This window comes from Sander lucioperca, chromosome 17 (genome assembly GCF_008315115.2).
Source record: "Sander lucioperca isolate FBNREF2018 chromosome 17, SLUC_FBN_1.2, whole genome shotgun sequence".
In the NCBI taxonomy this organism is placed as follows: Eukaryota; Metazoa; Chordata; class Actinopteri; order Perciformes; family Percidae; genus Sander; species Sander lucioperca.
In genome coordinates this window covers 7,960,565-7,980,048 of record NC_050189.1, presented here as the reverse complement: position 1 = coordinate 7,980,048, position 19,484 = coordinate 7,960,565, and the positions used below count along the sequence as shown (strand labels likewise).

Here is a 19,484-nt window from a genome sequence, read left to right as displayed (position 1 = left end):
TGCATTTCACACTATTCAACAATGACTGATGGTACTGTAAGCAAGATCAGAAGGCCTTCGAGCCCAAAAAGTACTGTAATTATCAAATGTACTACTGTTAGATTTTTGTGTCATGACATAGAGTGATACCTCTTCCGCTGACGTTTCTGCTAGATCTCTGCTGTGATTCGAAGCCATGCTTGCACTTCTACTGTGTAGTGAAGTCTTGACTTCATCCATCAACAGGCCCCAGTTAACTGTGCCACAGCTTTTTTGTTTAACCCTCCTATTTTCCTCGGGTCAAATTTGACCCGTTTTCAAAGTATTTGTATCAGAAATTTGGTTTTCTTTTAACCAAATCTTCCCAAAAATAACATGGATGGTTCCATACAACGCTCTTTGCAAGTAAGTGAAGGATCAAATCTCTACTTTTATTTATTTTGGGTTTATTCAAATTTATAGCATTTGGAAAAAAAATTGAAATGGTTTTTAAAACAGTATCCTGACTAAACATGCAACATATACCAGTCTGTGATCCACTCAACATCCTTTGATCTTAACTATTAGTCAAAATAATTCATATTTTCTCCTTTTTTTAAACTCAGGAATTAGGTATAATTTCATATAAATGAGAATTATTGACCATGAATTCCAAAAAGAAGTGTAAAACTAGAGTTAATAAGTTGGAATGAAGTTAGCTAACAAGATCAAGAACACAATCAGGAGATCATTACTTACTACTTTATAAAGTGGCAAAACAGACGGAGGACAACACAAGGGTTAATTGGTGTTCTAATGGGCTGCAGGTTGAGGTCGATAAAGGTAATAAATGACTTACTGGGCCTTTAAAAAGCAGAGATCCTGTGACGTGCAGCCTCACACAGCTGATCAACAACCAGGTGTGATTACCACATAGATCCACAAGGTGGCACCACAGTATGCCAAAGGCCAAAATATACAGTCACAATCAACTTTAAACGACTACAAAGCATCAGAGGAGGCACAATGTGACAGCTTCTTGCTGTACTGTGTCTGTTATTTTAGGCTTTCTTTGCAAGCTTAGATTTTAAAATCAGGGTGTTTCTTCCCAAGCGTTTGTTTGCAGCATCATCTTAAATCAGCACCATGGACAGCGACAGAGGAGCAAGCAACCTGCAGGAGATTCCTTTATTACACACAAAGCAACAGCGCCGCCAAGCGGTGGAGCTGGGATATAACAGGACTTTGTGAGGTGACCTATGGTGTCCGCACATAACTGTACTGTACAATGGTCTTATTAAAAAACTGTGCAGTTATAGTTTTTCCCGATATGTTAATAGTTCTACAAGTTGTTGGTATTAGGGTTAGCTACCAGGTTAGTGTTGGGTAAATAGTTGTGAAAGATGGGCCTAGATCCAAGTCAACAACTGCTGTGTTTACTGTAAACCACAGACTAGACTTTGTTCTGTAATATGTCTTTTCAAGTGCAATGTTCTTTTTATCTGAAATGTTTATATAGGCTAGGCTACTGTATGACATTTCTTTAACATTCTTTATTTTTTTTAAATAGATTTCCATTACATTAATACACATATTAGAATATTTTAGGCCTATATGTGTACAAATTAAAATCCCATACTATTGAAATGAAATGTTTTCAAGAATATACCCTTTACATTAGAGGAAATGTACGTTTTATTCTGGTATCTATGTCTATAATTATATAGGTGGAAGGACGCCAGTGAAATTAGCTTGTTTATCTGGGGAAAAAAATGTTCTGGTGATTATTTTTTCGCTGTATTTCTTAATTAAAGCGAAATGAGCCTCTAATCCACACGTGTTTCCATGTAAAAGGCATATCCCCACAGGCCCGCAGCGGCTCTGTCTCTCCTCAGCGAGGCGCTCCCTCTCTGCCCGTTCATCCATGATGCTCGAAGGAGTGGGTGGTGGCCTCGGCTATCACCGGCTGCAGTCGCAATGCTTCGGATACGCATGCGCCGTTACACCGATATGCTGCATCTCTTTGGTTCGTTTGAGCTGCGTCAAGCTAGCGTGAGGTATCACTAACTACAAATACCGGCAGTTAAGGCATTTAACGTTTAACACAAAGTCACTGTATTGCAGTACTGTACACTTGTGCTTTAAGTATTGCTATGACTGTAATGTGATATTTGGAGAGATGATTCATTGCAGTAATCATTATGTGTAGCGGTAGCGCTGTTGGTGGTCTAGCTAGTAACGTTGCAAACAAATCTGTTTACCCTCACTCCACCCACAATATTGCAACAAGAAATTTACAAGCAAAAGGTGAGAATTTAAGTCAATTAAAATGTAAGGTATATGGTAAAAAAACAACTTGTGACCTTAAGCCACTATACTTTTGTAAAACTCAGTTCTTTGTGAAGTTGGTATGTGTTAAGAGCCTCTCTCAAGTTATTCTTGTCATAGTCTCCTAGTACATATAGGCCAATGTACGGCATAGAAGGGACATTTGCCACTTGCAAATCAAACGCTTTTCCCTGTTATTTTTTAGTGCACAAAATGTGGTAAAAAGTTAATGAGTGAGAGATGGCCATGGTGGAGAAGAGATAATTATATTACTACTAATATTTATATGGTATATTTCATTTATTTATATAAAATGATAGTTATGGTATGTGTTCATTTGACATAGACAACACAGATCAACATGCAAAATATGTAATATATGTAGCTGAAGATAATTTGCAGCTGTTTAATAGGCTTTTTTAAGGTAATTTATAGATCTGGATGAAAACAATAGAACCGATAGAAGAAGAAAAAAACAGAATTGAATGTGAAAACCACTTGAAAACATCTTGTTTAGGTCTATTTTGTTTTGTCCCTTCTTTGCTAACTTTAATTGAGACTTTTATTTTGAAATTTCAACAGGACGTGGTCTTTCTTCACACTAGGCTGCAGCTTGACGCTCGTCAGGTCGACGGACGCTGCCTTGGAAACGACATAAATCCAGTCCACGCAGCTGGGTCGCGAGCAGGACCCAGATTTCTTCACTTCAAAGGCTTCCGCTCCTCTTCTTCCTCTTCCTCCTCCTCCTCCTCCACCTCTCTCCATCCTTCCATCCGTCGAGCTGCGAACATGGGCGTTCTGAAATGAAATGCAGAGCCGGAGAAAAGCAGAGCGTTAAATAAGCGAGAGAAGAAGAAGGTGAGAGAGACCGCAGCCAGGTAAATCTATTTGAATTTTAAATCGGCTTTGCATTTGACAGCAATGGTGTGGACACATGGGAGCACGTACGGGGAGTAGAAGGAGGGCGCGTTTGTTATTGTTATTGCATCGCGTACACACGCAGAAAACACAATTCACCCACATTTGTAGAGAGGCGGTGGGTTGAGCTGCATGCTTACTAATTAGCGCCCATTTTTCTGCAGGCTAAAGCCGAATGTTCCTCCCATTTTCACTCCATTTCCATCCATTTATCCTACGGCCGACGTTTCCAACGCACTGGTCAGGTGTGTCTCCGGGCCGCCTGTAACAAAATGTCACCAGTTGGTTTAATGTGTCATAGGATTTGGCAGGGAACAAGCTTGTGGCTGGATGTCGACTAGAAAGAGCAGTGGAGCTTATACGGGAGGTGTGTAGAGGATTAGTCTGTGCCATAACTGTCTGTCTGTCTGTCTGTCTGTCTGTCTGTCTACTGATAAAATAAGCCTGCTTTTCACATGGGATTTAGTGTAGAGATATATTAACTACAGAATGAACACCTGTAACTGTACCCTATTCTATGTTAGAAAATATCCCTATAGGTATCTTTATTTTTGGCCATTAAGAATGTATTAAAATGAACGACATATATTCAAATCTATTCTGAAATACATGTATTATTTTTGATCATGGGTATGGAAAAGTAGGACCTCTGAATGTGTGTACTGCCTATCTCCATAGTAGCTTATTTTACTGCTCTTCATGTTGCTCCTGTTGCTTACCTCTGCTAGTTGATTCCCTGTCCTCAGCTTGTAAAAGGCCTGCTTAAATCTGAATCTAGGTAACCTCAGCCACCCACAACCGTAGGATGTGTGCAGATTAATACCTGCACGTTGTTTTACAGGAAAAAGGTGCGCATGACAATGGTACAGACACTTAAAATATAGGGGGAAAACTGTGAGAAATCAAGCACTTACCAGAGAGGTAATGCTCTATTGCAAGCAATCCTTTTATTTGATTCAGATATGTGTGTTAGCAAAGTAGCAATCATCATGGTTACAGGCTGCAGAGCTGTTTTGTCAGAAAAAAAATGGTCAGATTTGATCATTCCGACTCTATTAGTTGATTTTGATACTTAATATTATTGTTTAAGCCATTTATCAAGCAAAAATGCCTATTTTCATTTTTTTTTTTCAAATCTGAGCATCTGTTCCTTTTTCTCTGTTTAATAGTTATGTAACTTAAATATATTTGGGGTTTAGACCACTGATCTGACAAAATAAGCAATTTCAAGATGTTGCCTGGTACCATGGGATAGACCAAACCATTCACTGATTACCCCAAAATTATCAGCAGATTGACCAATTATGATTGCTGGGTTCAGCTCAAATTCAGTAGTCAAAGCAGGATGGAGAAGTCCTACTCTGTCATGTTTCATATTTATGGCCCTCCCTGCACTGATCTAAACCATTGACAGAGTGAGGTTTGAGATGTACAGTAGGGCAATAAGTAATAATAAATAGTAAATAATATTTATTTTTTTAAATACTTTTATTGCAGTTCCTTTGCAATCCATTACCGTACAATGCAGTACAGTTTTTATATCCTTGCAATTTCTTTTTTTTCTTTTTAAATTTGAATTTTCCTAAATGAAAGTTAACACCATGTATGTTGTTGTCCAGTGCTGCTAAATTTACTAAAAAATCTCTGATTCCAGATAAACTGTTTTCAGAACTGTTTAAATATTTCCATATTTGTTTTCCATATATATTGTGGCACATTAGACAGCTATAAGGTTTAAATAGAGCGTCATTATTTGATAGATTAGATTAGATAATACTTTAGTTTTTCCACAATAAAAACAAACCAACAACCAACCAAACAAACAAACAACAGGCAAACACCAGACAATGTGCAAAAAGTACTGAATTAATGTAAAGTGACATTATATAAAAAGTATTGTAAAGTAAAGTGAGGTGGCCATAGTACGAAAAATATTGTAACGTAAGTAATTGACGTGAAATTATATTGACTAATATGTAATAAAATAACATAGCAAAAGTAAATTAAATAACATAGCAAAAAGTATTAACCATAATATAAATGATATTGCAGTGTGACCATAATATAAATAATATTGAAAAAGTAAGTACTCGGAAAGGAAAAATATAAATACAGATATACATAATAAAGATATACATAAATACTTGCATTGCAAGTTAGTGTAAAAAGTCATTCAGCAGGGTGTTCAAACCCCTGTTTATGGCAAGTAGCTGCTTTGCAGAAATGCCCTTGAGCAAGACATTGAGTCCTTCCCAGCTCTTGTTATTCCTACTCTGTTGTTGATCTTGGCCTCTGATCACCCTGTTGCACCCTGTTTTTCTTTTAGCTTTCAAACCAATGATCTGCTTGCAAGGCCAGTGAGGGAAACATTTGACATGGAAGTCACTGTAGAAGAGGGTTGTAACAGTTGTTGTAATGTAGGCTACTTCAAGGTAGAGATTTTCAACTCTAATATAATGCTGGATATTTTAATTTCTTATATTTTGTTAGTAGGATCTGTATCTGCAGTGTTCTCTGTCGGGCTTAGTAAATGACTAACTAACTAAAACAGTTGGAAGAGTCTTGCCAGTCAAATCCAATACAGTGAGGCGAACACTCTGTATGTATCCTTTTTTATTTTAGAATTTCAAACAAGCCGGATCACTTTGGTCTTTCTCTTTTTGCATCATCTCCTTTTTTCTTTTCTTTTTGTGACTCTTTCTGATGCAAGACTTGTTTTGAAGCTCTGGTGTGAACCAAAATTATTTTGAATGTCAACTGAAAGTGAAGGTATCAGGGTAACTTTGGTGATTTTCTGCTTCACTTAAGGAGTATATGCATAACATTTCCACAGTGCATAATTTGAAAAATGGATGTCTGCCAACCTGAAAACAACCTTCCATCTCCAAATGCTCTGTATGTTTTTGGCTGCCAGCACTTTGCCGAGTCTTTGCAAGAGATTTAAAGCTGCTGGTTTAATCGGAGCAGTTTCTCTGCTGCAGCACTGAGGATGATTAGGATTCCAGAGGTAAGCGGTGCGTTTTCACAGTAATCTGTATTTCAGGAATCATCCGTTCTCTGCTGCTGCGTAGAAGGCACATTATGCTTATACATTTTCCAGATGCATTTCTATTCCTCCTCCCCGAGGACCTTGTTCTGTTACACTGTGCCTCCAGTCTGTTCCTTGGCCTCCTCTTTGAACCAGATCTGGTAGATTTTTTTTTAAACGGTTCCAGGTGAAAGGAAATGGGATTTGGTTTTTATTATTCAAACAGATCTCTGCCTTCCTTTTGGATTTTCCGTCTGACACATGTTCAATGCGTCTCGTTGTGGCTAATGGTTTGAATAAACTCTGAAGATACACAGCGGCCTCTTCAGGGTGCACTCAGACTGAGTTATGTGGCCACTTAGAGAGCCACTCCGAGGCTATTCATAGTTTGAATAACCATCTGACACATTGAATAGGATCTGTCTGTCATGAGTCTGCCACACAGTGTATTTCATTCTGTTCCCATTGAAAGATGGTATACTTAAGGAATAATGGTTTCAGTGAAAGCCACTAAGTATAGAATTTGAAAATCTCCTACTCTACTGTGGTGAGTGAGCTAAAAAGAACACACAGGCTTCACCAATTTTCATAACCTTTATTATATTTTTCTACAAACTAAAAGTTGGGCCATCAAAATAACTTAAACTATGATACAAAATACACATAGTGACTTTAACAATGTAAATATGCTACCATACTGGGGCATGTACACCTTCTCCAGGTATATAAACAATTTAATGATCCATATGTTGAAATGAAAGAATAAATCAAACACTGATAATGTGGTAGATTAATTATATTGCCACTTTCTTAGAAGCTTTGATAATATTATGATGATGTATACAGGTACGTAAATAGCCAGGATTCTCTATAGTCCATGTAGGGCTGCAGCTTACGATTATTTTCATTATCAATTCATCCGCCAATGCTTTCCTCGAGCAATTGTTTTGTCTATAAAATATCAGAAAATTGCGTAACTTTTTTGAAAGTGACATAATCCGATGTCTTGTTTTGTATAACAGTCAAAACCACGAAATTATTCAGAAGACGCTGACACAGAAAGACACAGAGAAGCTGGGACCAGCAATGTTTTTTTTTTTTTTTTTTTGCTTGAAACATTACTGAAACGAACGACTGCATCGATTAGCAAACAGATGCCAAATATTTTAATTTGATTAATCAACTAATTGATTACTAGTTGAGCAATATGTTCATATTTTCCAACCGGTCACAGTCAGCCCAACAACCGCCTATGTTTCCACGCTGGTGTGTGCGGCTCTCACTCGTTCTTCAGAGACAGACCATTAAATTAGCAAAATAAAATGACAAGAATCAGCCAGAAAAACCCAATCAGAATAGGATTTATTGCCAAGTCTATATCCTCGACGTTCCACTTCCAGGATTGCTCTGTTGCCGATAGAAATTCTGCCAGATTTCACTCATTTAGGCCGGATATCTGTTGCCTTGGGCTTCCTTTGTGTTGCCATTTTAAACTCCGGTGGATATATGAGGACTATGGTTAACTGCTCCTCAGATCTCTGCAGGGTAAATCCAGACAGCTATCTGTCCAGCCTGAGTTTTCTGTTCCATGATTAAAACAACTTTTGAACGTACACGTTCCACCCAAATAAGTTCCTTCCCAAGGCTATTTTACAGAGACACTGCAGCTTTTCCCGGTGCTTAGCACCGCCCAAGATGATTGTGATTGGTTTAAAGAAATGCCAATAAACCAGAACACGTTTTTCTCCCATCCCGAAATGTTGTGTGGACTAACCAGACCCTCCTCCGCAGCGCTGTGGAGGAAGGTCTGGCAAAGCGAGACTACCAAGTAAGTAACACAAGGATTTTTTCTTGGTAGTTGGTGCATACATAAACCTATTAAAAGGAAATAAACAATAAATGTAAAAGATACAATAACCTAGGGCTGGCCGACATAGCAAAAGGTTTTATCACGATACATCTTCCCATTCGATCGATATTGAAACATTTTTAGAAAAAACCTAGGTTTAATTACACTTTAGAATATAGTTTATTAACATATTAAGAAAAACACTATTCGACAGGGGAACACACAATACCGGCAACCGACAAACGCTCACAATAAGAAGTGGGCGTGTCCGCCAAGCCGAAAAGGCCGACCCTGGCAGTTGTGTTACTGGGTAAATATGTCCAAAGCCTTTCATCGTTGTCGACCTGAATTTTATCTTGACCCTGTTTCGAGATTGTTTTATTTCCCAGCCCTACGATAACCTAAACAATTATGTACAATATAAGTGTTTAACGGTTCATTCGTCGATACATTCGTCCAATCGCCCAACCCTATAATCAACTTATCGTTTTAGTTCTAATTCCGTGTAAGCAACATGTCACAGACATGAAAAAACAAAATTGGGATATTCGTACATTTTCATTGTCAATCCACAGAAAAGTTAAAGGCTGAAAAAATATGCCTGATAAAACATGCAAACCAAAGCCACTGATGGCAACATTGCTGCAGTATTGCAATAGCAGAAGAGATTTAGACTAGGTTATAGTATTTCCAGAAATCATTGTTAATACAGTGATGCAAGAGGAAGCATTACACAGGTAATAGTAGCCCAGGAACATGAGAAGAAATTTCATAGCAGCAGTTGAATTGCATGTCATAGATGTTAAACATACGACCAAGTTTTAAGACAATTTTATGTGATTTTCTTGATGCACCAAGTGCATGAACTCTATCACGATTTCTATTTCTTACATTTTATCTGCTGCTGGCAGCGCTGCCCAAGTCCATTTATCATAATGTTAGTTCTGCATCACAACTCTTCAGGTACAGACAGGAAGGGGAAACTATTCAGCATGATTGCTGTCAGGAAACGTATATTTTCTAAAGCACTTTGCCTCTTGCTGCCGGGAAAATTACCAGCTGCCTTTCCCCCAGAATTGTATATCATCGTTCTTCCACTTGCTCGTCTGACCTCGCTGCTGTAACTGTGTCGGCTTTTGTTTTATTTTCAACGGGATGATGCAAAGTGCAAGCAAGGCCAGTCTATTGACGACGCATCGGTGTGGGTGTTACATTGTACAATGACACTGATCAGCTCGCTGTGTACCTCAATGTGCTGCTGCTGTGTGTTTTCCTTTTGTGTCCGCCTGCTTTGTGTACGTCTCTAAGCCAAAAAGAATTCTTTAATGCTGCTGTGTGAGAATTATTTAAAAAAACAAACAACGAACACACCAAATTTTTTCTCTCAATATTCATGTCTTGATCTGTTATTTCAACCCACGACCCACCCGAGGAAGTCTGCCTTACTCAGCGATTTCCAGGCTCATTCCTTGCCGGGCAGAGGCTGCTTCGGCTTAACGATGGTTACAAGGTGTGGTGTTTGGGTGTTCACATGCAGGTGTTGCTGGTGTTTGTTTTGTTTTTTCCTGAAGAAGCTATCGATCCAGCGTTGACCCCAAGCTTCAATCTCCGGCCACAGGCCTCAGAGCGAGCGGGTAATTAAGTGTGTATGCAGTGTAAACTGGTCATTAAAATGAGGGAAATGTAAGTGGAAGCTGGTATGACCACATCTTCAACATGATACCTTTTATTGATCCCTGTGATTAAAGTGTATTCTCTCTTTCCTGAGGGAGGTCATAGGTAAGGGCTAGTCTTTAGAGTTTAGTGCCTTGCTCAGCAGCACTTCAGTAGAGTGGATGCTTACAGATGTGAGAGCTTTAACCTTAAACCTGCTTTTAGATCCTTAAAGTGTAACTCTCGCCAAAATGCAACCTAGGGTCTTTTTGTGAATGTACCCGAGTCAAACTTTTGTTTAAAAGCCTATTTAGGACGGAATTGCCACTTTTAAGATTTACCGTATTTTCGTTTTTCAGTCAAATGGCCTTTTGAATGGGAGTGCTAGGGGCAGTATCACCAGGGGCTCTACACCTTAATGAAAGCATTGACAACATTGTTTGTGTACCCAGAGTTTACTGAAAAAGGTTTTGAACAATTCACCGTAGGCCTTGTTTCCGGCCGCTACCACCTCGGCAGTCAAAACGAGTCAATACGTGAATGAACGGACTCCATATGAGGCTCATTTTTCAACTACGAGGTCAATATTGTTTTTCAATAACGACAAAACAAGAAATAATCCGTGCATTTATATGGAACTAAGCTTTAGGAGCTTTCCATCTTTACTCTCCTCCCTGTTATGTTGCATTCGGAAATCGATTGTTTTTGACTGATAAAATGGCTGCGGCCGGAAACAACAAGAGCTACGGTGAGTTGTTCAAAACCTTTCTTTTTAGTAAACTCTGGGTACACAAACAATGTTGTCAATGCTGGAGTTCATGTGTAGAGCCCATGGTGATACTTCGAACAGTTTCATGTTGTGTCGAGCCTTCTTAGTGTTTTAAAAATAGCTATTTTGAGGCTAGCATAAAGGTGCCCCTAGCACTCCCATTCAAAAGGCCATTGGACCGAAAAACGAGAATACGGTAAATCTTAAAAGTGGTGCTTCCGTCCTAAATATGCTTTTAAACTAACTGTTTGACTCGGGTACATTCACAAAAAGACCCTAGGTTGCATTTTGGCGAGAGTTACGCTTTAAACACCTGAACTTTTAAGTCTTTTGGTTTAAAGATTGTCTTGTAGCCAGTCAGTACGTAAGTATGTATATGTATGATGATTATCTAAGTTTTTATTTTTTATATTAAAAGACCATAGTTGGGTCTTTGTGCTCTGGAGGGAAGCAGAACCCACCGCAAATGCAAATTAAGGGAGCACTCCGCCAGTTTTACTCACCGAAGTCAGTTTACTCGTCACTAGGAATTTATGACAGAAAAGCCTGCGCTACAAACTGAAATGTCGAGTTTGAACGATGTGGGCCCGTGGTCAAAGAAAAGATGCTGCTTGACTTGACGCTGGCGAGTGCAGCTTCCTCTTGACAGAGCCCCTCTCACTGCTGCTCAGCAGACAGCTTGGATTTCGCTCAAGTTTCAATTCCTCACTTCCTGTGAGCAAAGAGAGTGTGCCTACTCTGCAGCAGGGTTTCATTTGAACAAAAGAGCAAATCTGTGTGGTTTCTGTTATCCCGGGTAGGACGGTCTCTTTTGTTGTAGCAGTGATCTTTGATGAAGACTGGTGTATTTTTAAATACAGGTCTAATTGTAGATTTAAATTAAGTTGTCGCACACATTTTAAGGAGGAAATACAAGTTGTAGTTTGTTTTTGAGCCTTGTCACAAAGAACTGAGTAATGGGGAAACTAGTGTCACGTTGGCAGACCTAATGGGGAAACAAGCAGTCCTACCTTACTGCAAAATCCTAATCTTTTTCAAGGTGCTCTTTCATTAGCTAAAAATTACATTTGTTAAACAAATGGGTGGATTGTATCCAAAATGAAGGTTATTAATTATGGGGTCTTTACCAGCCAACAAGCCAGCCCTATACTCTTTAAATATTACTGGTTTCTGTGTCAGTATCTGTCCAATTCCCAGTTTAAACTGGGAGCAGGGAAACTGGGACACTAAGACACATCACAACAGTAATGTGACCTGTCTCTCCCTGCCTTCATCCCAGTGCACAGGCCCTACTGTCCTGTGTGTGTGTGTGTGTGTCTCTCTCTCTCTCTCTCTCTCTCTCTCTCTCTCTCTCTCTCTCTCTCTCTCTCTCTCTCTCTCTCTCTGCCGGATGACTTGTTGCAATCGTGCTGAGGTCGACACATTTAATTGTGAGAGACGGGGTCGCAGAGGGGCATGAGGGGAATTCTCACAACACACACATACACAGTGAAGGGCTGAATGCAGTCCAGAAACATTACATTCATTCTGTGGCTGACCTGTTTACCAACCACATTAGCAGAGAACAAACAGAGGGGAATAGATATGTGGTGCAAATATTCAATATCTTTAGGTTTGCCCTGTTTAATGTCTTAAAATAAAACTTATAGCTGCTTTTTGAAGGAAATGTTTTTGCATGTAAGCCCTTTAGACTAACACACAAAAGCAACTGATGGTAACATCTGAACTGAAAAAATATAAAGAAATATCATATATTTTTAGATTGGTTTCCAACCTACCGTCAACCATTGCTTTTAATTTTTAACAATATACTATGAAAATCAACTTTCAGACTTAGCTTCTTAAAGGTACACTGTGTAGTGTTTTAAGTATTTTATTAGCTCAAATCAATGTCTTCATTCATAAATATGTCGTCATTGGTGTAAAATTACCTCTGCCAATTATCTGACTTATCCTCCTAAGCGAAGAATTTCTTATCTGTATTTACATTGGACGGGCAAGTCCAAGGAGGCTTCCATGTCGTTCCGCCATTTGAAAAACTAGAATTGCTGAGAGGAACATAAAGCACTAGCCTACCTGTCTAGCTAATCCACAACGCGTTTTCGTTCAGAGCCAGCGTCACGTGACTGAAACCAGCTGAAACGGAGAAGGAGATCAGTGAGAGGCGCTTGTCACTGCCCCGGCAAATTTGAAAGCCTGCACTGCACTTTAGTTCATAATGGAGGATCATACTTATGCCGAGCCACAGGAGAAGGAATCCTCGTCGCCAAAAAAAAGCGAAAAAGTGAATTAAAAAGGCAACGTGACACATAACAGCTACCGTAGTTGCAACACGCATTTGAGAAATTCCTACACAGTGTACCTTTTTAAGTAGTGTCAGATTCTGAAGTATAGGACATTCATCAAGGAGAGTTTTGAAAAGGGTCCCTGCATGCCACATTGTTCCTACATAACTAAAGCAACAAGGAAACAAGGAAAAGGGATGCAGTTTTAAAGCAGGGTGAGGTAGGCTTAAATCCAGGTCTGATGAGCTGACACCCCTCGGTAATAACAGATCCTCACCACTATCATAACAGCTGGGTGACATTGACTGACTGTCCACACCATGTGTTAATATCACTCAGACTTTTTCATTTACATTGTGTATTGAGGCCTGAGCTGAATACTAGAAAAACATTTATAATCCTTTTTTATTTATTTGCCTGGAACTATATTTGTGATAACCCCAAGTAGATAAAATCAAACCACTACTAATACCACACACACACACACACACTGAATTGCAAATACCATTTGACTGTCAGGATGGTTACTGCGTGTGTGTGTGTGTGTGTGTGTGTGTGTGTGTGTGTGTGTGTGTGTGTGTGTGTGTGTGTGTGTGTGTGTGTGTGTGTGTGTGTGTGTGTGTGTGTGTGTGTGTGTGTGTGCGCCTTTGGCTCTTTTGTCTCGCATGTTTTTTTTCACCATTCATTAAAGTGGCTGTTTCATAACACGTCATCTGCATTCCCCCTCAATTAAGAGGTACTGTAGACACACACACACACACACACACACAGGGAGACAATGAAGTGAAAGATCCCTTCCACAGAGCTCGCTGCTGCTTCCAAAATAAACTTAAAAAGAGAGAGAGAGGAGGCAAAGGCAAAATCTCTCGTCTCCTCTCTCGCTCCGTTTTGCATAATTTGTTTTTAGGGAGGATTAGTGCAAAAGGGGGGAAGTGCCATCGTAATTGTGATCATTTTGTACATGTGCTCCTCACCCAAGAGCATCAACAAATACAGACATCAAAGAGAGAGAAGCTGGAGTAGGGCGGGAGGCATGAGGGAGATGGAGAGTCTAGGATGGAGGTTTTAAGAGGAGGAGAAGGGGGGTTGTGGAGGGGTGGGGGGAGGGGGATGGGGGTTGTGTGAACATGAAGCTGTAACTGAAATCGTAGCAGTTTAAATTGTACTGATCCATCCGGTTTGAGCAACATCAAACAAAAAACAGTTTTCTGACCTCAAACAAAACAAGGCAGCTTTGTTCCGTTCTTCACTTGCTGATGCCTTTTGTTAGCTGACATTTGGCGTATGACCATGCAAAGTGCCTCCTGGGCCCGCAGAGCAAAACCTGAGTAATCCTGACTCGGAACAAAACATTAGCTCTTTTTGCTGCCTATCCTGTTTACATAGCAGCATGCTCACCGGCTGTCAGTCAGGCCTGGTTTTACAATGCGAGCTGTAATATTACATGGATTTCAAACTGTTATTAACTCTATGGGGTGCCAGAGAGTGTGTTTCACCTGATCCAAAAAAGCAGTAATGCATACAGTAGTTGAGACCGTTTTGAAATATTTGCCTGTGGCTTTTAAAATGTTGTCTTTTTCTGGTTTGGCAAACTGACATCTAAAAGGATGAAAAAGAACACATTTTGCAAATTCTCTCCTATTGATACATAATGTATTTGTCTGAGGGACTAGTGACCTAATATATTGTCTGTAAAAGTATATTTTTCAATTCTCAACTGTTCTTTCTATAGTAGGTAACCATTTCTAGTTTTAATTCTGGATTATCGATATTTTCTCGGCCTAGGCTTGGGACTTACTTTTTTATTGCAAATTATGCATACATCCTTAGACAACTGTATCTTTAACATGATATGCTATTTTTCATCTTCTCCATTTTAGCACTTCATTTTCTCAGAAAAAAATCCCTCATATTTCCTGTGCATGATATTTCACTGCTGTAGTATGTTGTCATAAAAAGCACAAATGAAGAAAACTTCACTAATCAGAGATGAGCTGAAAATTACTTTTAAGCCTTTTATGGAAGCCCAATCTTCAGTAGGTGTCACAGCACACACAGTACAACCCTCCATTAAGCCTCTATTACTGCTGCCTTTAATTCATTTACATTCACAAGTGACCTAATAACCTGCTTAATTATACGTTCTCCTTCCAGTGTTATTCTTAGTATCAATAAGCTTCACTTCTTCATTCACACATGAGCTACGCTGCTTGTGCTAATTAGCCTGCATGTTTTACACAGCATTGTACTATCAGCAGTATAGATGATATAGCATTACACAGGACTTCGGGATGTATGTTAGTGTTGGTGCCCCCATGTCTCCGGGGTTAAGATGCCAGCCATGAACCACAACGTCCCCGGTCTCCATGCCTCGTTTCCCTTTCATCTTTCTACTGACGCTATCTAATAAAGGCATTAAATTAGAATAAATAAAACAGATTTTTTGCACACACAAAAAAGGTACAGACATAATGTCTTTAGAGGTACCAGCCCAGACTCATTTTGTATCTTCATATTCAAAAGAACTCAGAGATTGAACATAAGGAAGCCTTCCTGTACTTACAAATAATGCTGTCTTTAGTTAAAGCAGCATGCTGTTTGCAGAAAATGATAGACAAACACAGGAATCAGTTGCAGTGTTTAAAGAATGGACCATGCAGATAGTTTGGGACTTAAAGGCAGCTAGCATGCAAGAATTGTCATGTGAAATCTTGCATTGATTTTTAAACTGAAGTCAGGTTTTAACCAAGGTAAGCAAATGCATGTTCTTCTATGGGTTAGAAAAAACTTGTAGCCTTATGAAACCCCTTAATAACCCACACTGGATCAGCTCAGGTGCAGGGTTAAATCTTAGAACAAGGCTGTTTCATCTTCTTCTTTTTTTCACCCTTACAGTTTTTGCATTCAGTTGACTTTTAACAGCATTGCCACAGACTGCCATTCAGAAAAGCTAATGTGCTGTGCAAATGATCTTCTGTAAGCTGCACGTGACCCTGTGAAATATGCATGCTTGCTTACAGCATGCAGATAACTTTCATACTCATTTATGCAGGATACAACACCAGCTAGCTGTCACATTAGAGGGAGTTTAACGTGGTCCCTAATGCAGTCCCCCATATCATTTAATTATATCATCTTAAAAAAATCAGCGCTTGTCATTACCATTAGTTACTGTAGAAGGCTAATTAGCTGTGATTATACAGTCTCCCTCCTATGGAGCAGGAGGGGTGAGTGTGAGAGGGTGGATGGTGGAGGGCGGGTCTGCTAACCGGTCTCAGAACAGACTGAGGCAGACTTTGCTCGGCGTAGCACAGTAGGAGAGGTGCATGTTGTGTGTACTTAAGTCTGTGTGGCCGAGCAGACGGAGCAGTAATAGCATTAGCTGATGATTGCCTGATGGCCTGCAGGAATGATGAGTTTGGTTAAGGACAGTAATCAATACCGTCTCCCTCTTCCATCTGTCTCTCACAAACACACTCCTGAATGTGAAGCAATGCATATGCAAAGTCAGAAATGATTCTACTTAATTATAAGCCCACACTTCATTAAATATAGTTCAATGTGAATGGCTGTATTTCTGCACAGTTTAAGAACAGACAAAGTCTATCAGCACACCCCCTGGGGAGATGGCTGCAACACTCAATCTGGGGGATGTTTGGCCCAACATCTTATCTGATTACAACTGGTGTTATACCCCCCCAGCCATCAATACATGATGGAGGAATTGGAAGAGGAGGAATAGGTGTTAAATGTAGATACAGAGGAGAGAGAAGTGTGACAAACGGCCATGACCAGGTGAGCTTTGAATGGTTTCCCAGTCGTGTCATGGCGTAACCTAACAGAATTTGAATCTCTGGTGCAGCTGTTGTCTGTTTATTAATCTCCAGTAACGATGAACTTGCTGTGGTCTCTGTTGATTAATTTAATGCAGGCAGGGCAATGCAAGCAAGATAATATTTCAAATATTTGAAAGTTGACTCAAGGATACTTGAATTCTTCTAAATTGCTGTGATGTGCAAAGCCCCTCTGATGCCAATTTGATGATACTTTTACATATTTTCTCTGCTAACGGAGCCATTTAGAAACTTAAAGGAATAGTTAAACATTTTTCTTGCTGGGGGTTAGATGAGAAGATTGATACCATACCAGCTTAGCATAAAGAGTGGTAACAGGTGTGAACCAGCTAGTCTTGTCCTGACTAAAGGTAAAGAAATCCACCTACCAGCACCTCTAAAGCACAGTAATTAACACATTTTATTTAGCTTGTCTAATCCGTTTCTCCATGGCCTGGAGCAGTGATTTCCTGGAATGTTATCGCTAAACTAAGCTAACCGTGTCCTGGCTGTAGCTTCATATTGAATGAGCAGATATGAGAGTGATATTGATCGTAGCGTATTTCCCAAAATGTCAAACTATTCCTTCTAAGAAAGAACTGAAACTGGCAGCTACCTTGCAAAAGAAACCCAAAAAAAGACATTCTATAACTGACCAATCAATGCCAAAGCACTTAGCAGATTATACAGTTTGAACCATTGTGGCTTACAGATTGTGTAAAGGAGTAAGTGAAGTGATGAAGATGCAACAAACTCTTGAGACTGCAGAATCATAACTGACTTGATGCATGCTACCTTTTGAAGAAAACTCCGCTTCCTTGTCTTTCAAGACGCTAGTAGCCGACGGCTAACAGCCTCTGACGGGGTGATTCATGCGGCCGCAACTTTTTTTGTGCAGTGTCCTTAAACAATTTCATTTTGTCATGAATCTTTTATCTGAAGTGGACTTTCAGAGTTCCCAAACAGTTAGAAAAGATCCTCTGTTGCTATTTCCAGCCCTAAACTCTCCTGTGTCTCTCTGTCGGTGTCCGACAGACAATAAATCCTCTGGAGACCTACTTTAATGTTTCTTGTCGTTTTCACTGGGGTGTCCACTCCTCCTCTCCGCCCTTTACCTTACTCTCATCTCTCCTTGTTCCCCTTCTCTCCGTCTGTCTTTCGTACTATTTTCGGAGTAGCGCCGAGTGCCACTTTCAAAAAGGGGAGCGAATTCCTCATGGCGTTGCCATGACAGCATTCCCATGGTTCCATGGCACACTTTTTGTCTCCTCTCCTTTCTCCTTCCTGTGATCTCGTTAATTTTCTTCCCTTCGTGTCTTCTGGTCCCAAAAATAAAGTCCTAAAATGACTGAAATTGTGTAATCCGAACTGAACTGTAAATGATCTCGAACACCCTGAAATAGGTAATCTTAAGATTTACAGTAACTTCTCTTTTAGAGGTCTTAAAAAAAACAGTAAAAATCACGTGAATTTGGAAAAGGGGTTGAATTTTTTTCTTTTCTCCTTGATGCTGCTGCATTTGGTACTGTGCATTCTGCCATTTTGAACCCTTAGGTATATGCAGGGGACTGCTCCAAAGGTGTTTTACCTGTCACCATAACTTAATACAGAATGTCAGCGTATAAATGGCCCCAAATCGACAGGAGGTTTTGGGACTCAAAATGACTACCAGGCAGGCACAACAATTTGAGGCTTGTTGTGCGTCTCACGGTGGAAGACAAGATTCTGTATGTAAGACGCCTCACAAGGCCCCAACAGAGAGACTAGCAAGTCCACAGCGTGATTCATGACACAATTGCAGTTGTACAGATCACGGCAGGTGATGAAGGTCATGAAGATAAACTCATTCATATGCACAATTTAATAGACTGTTCTCTGGCTTTAGAAATTCGATTTACTAGCATGTTATGTAGGTTTCCTCCTCCCGTCTTCCAAGGGACAGCAAATGCCTTTTGCCTGACACATTCAGCTGGAAGTGTGAAGAACCCTGAAGCTCAGTTTTATTAATAGTATGATCATTTTTTATGTCTATTATCCCGCAAAATATCTTTTAAGGGGACCTCAAAGATAACATAACATTTTGTTTAACCTGCAGTATAATTTACATATATCGGCCGTATTACATCCAAGTGATCTGTAGTGAGTGTGTAAAGGGTACATGCAAGACGAGACTAATAGCATGACGGTGATAAATTATGCTAAAGCACAAATTATTAGTTTGAGAGCACAAATGACTAAATCAAGAGCTCAAATAATTAAATTGCGCATGTTTTTTGCTGGGGAGTTTTCTCCATGACACCTCTCCGTACTGTTGACACCTTTACATGTCTTAGAGGTTGTGAAAGACTGCACACTGATATTGGTCAGGGTACAACTTAAAGGGACATTTCACCCCCAATTAAAAAAATACGTATTTTTCCTCTTACATGTAGTGCTATTTATCAATCTAGATTTTTTGCCAATGTCGGAGATATCGACCGTAGAGATGTCTAATGTCTGTCATCTCTACTACCGATATCTCCAACACTGGGCAACTCAGTAGCATTAAAGATAAGAGGATAAAGATGTATTTTGGATTGACCTGTCCATTTAAAGTGCCCATATTATGAAAAAATCACCTTTTCTGGGATTTGGGGTGTTTTGTTGTCTCTCTGGTGCTTCCACACACATAAATACTTACAAAAAAACCCCATCCATGCTGTTTTGAGTGAGATACGGGTTTCTGAATGTGTCCTGCCTTCAGTCTCCAGGTGAGCTGGTCAAAATCAGCAGGGTTTTCTACGTAACTAGCCGAGACGAGGGGCCTAGGGGGCTAACCGTTAGCATGCTAGCTCGTTCTCAATGGCAAAACACTGCTACAACA

At 39.8% G+C, this 19,484-nt stretch overlaps 1 protein-coding gene across 3 annotated transcripts in view; it reads left to right on the top strand.

The window, feature by feature from the left end:
• The first annotated feature begins 2,014 nt into the window (after positions 1-2,014).
• Positions 2,015-19,484, top strand: part of zgc:109889 (uncharacterized protein LOC553542 homolog) — a 39,542-nt gene continuing 22,072 nt past the window's right edge. For 2 of the 3 annotated variants that reach the window (XM_031304144.2, XM_031304143.2), the window contains exons 1-2: positions 2,017-2,265; positions 2,869-3,164. The gene's annotated coding sequence lies outside the window, so the exon portion shown is untranslated. Of the gene's footprint in view, positions 2,266-2,868; positions 3,165-3,368; positions 3,572-19,484 lie in introns of all 3 variants that reach the window. The other variant, XM_035993781.1, reaches the window with a different exon arrangement.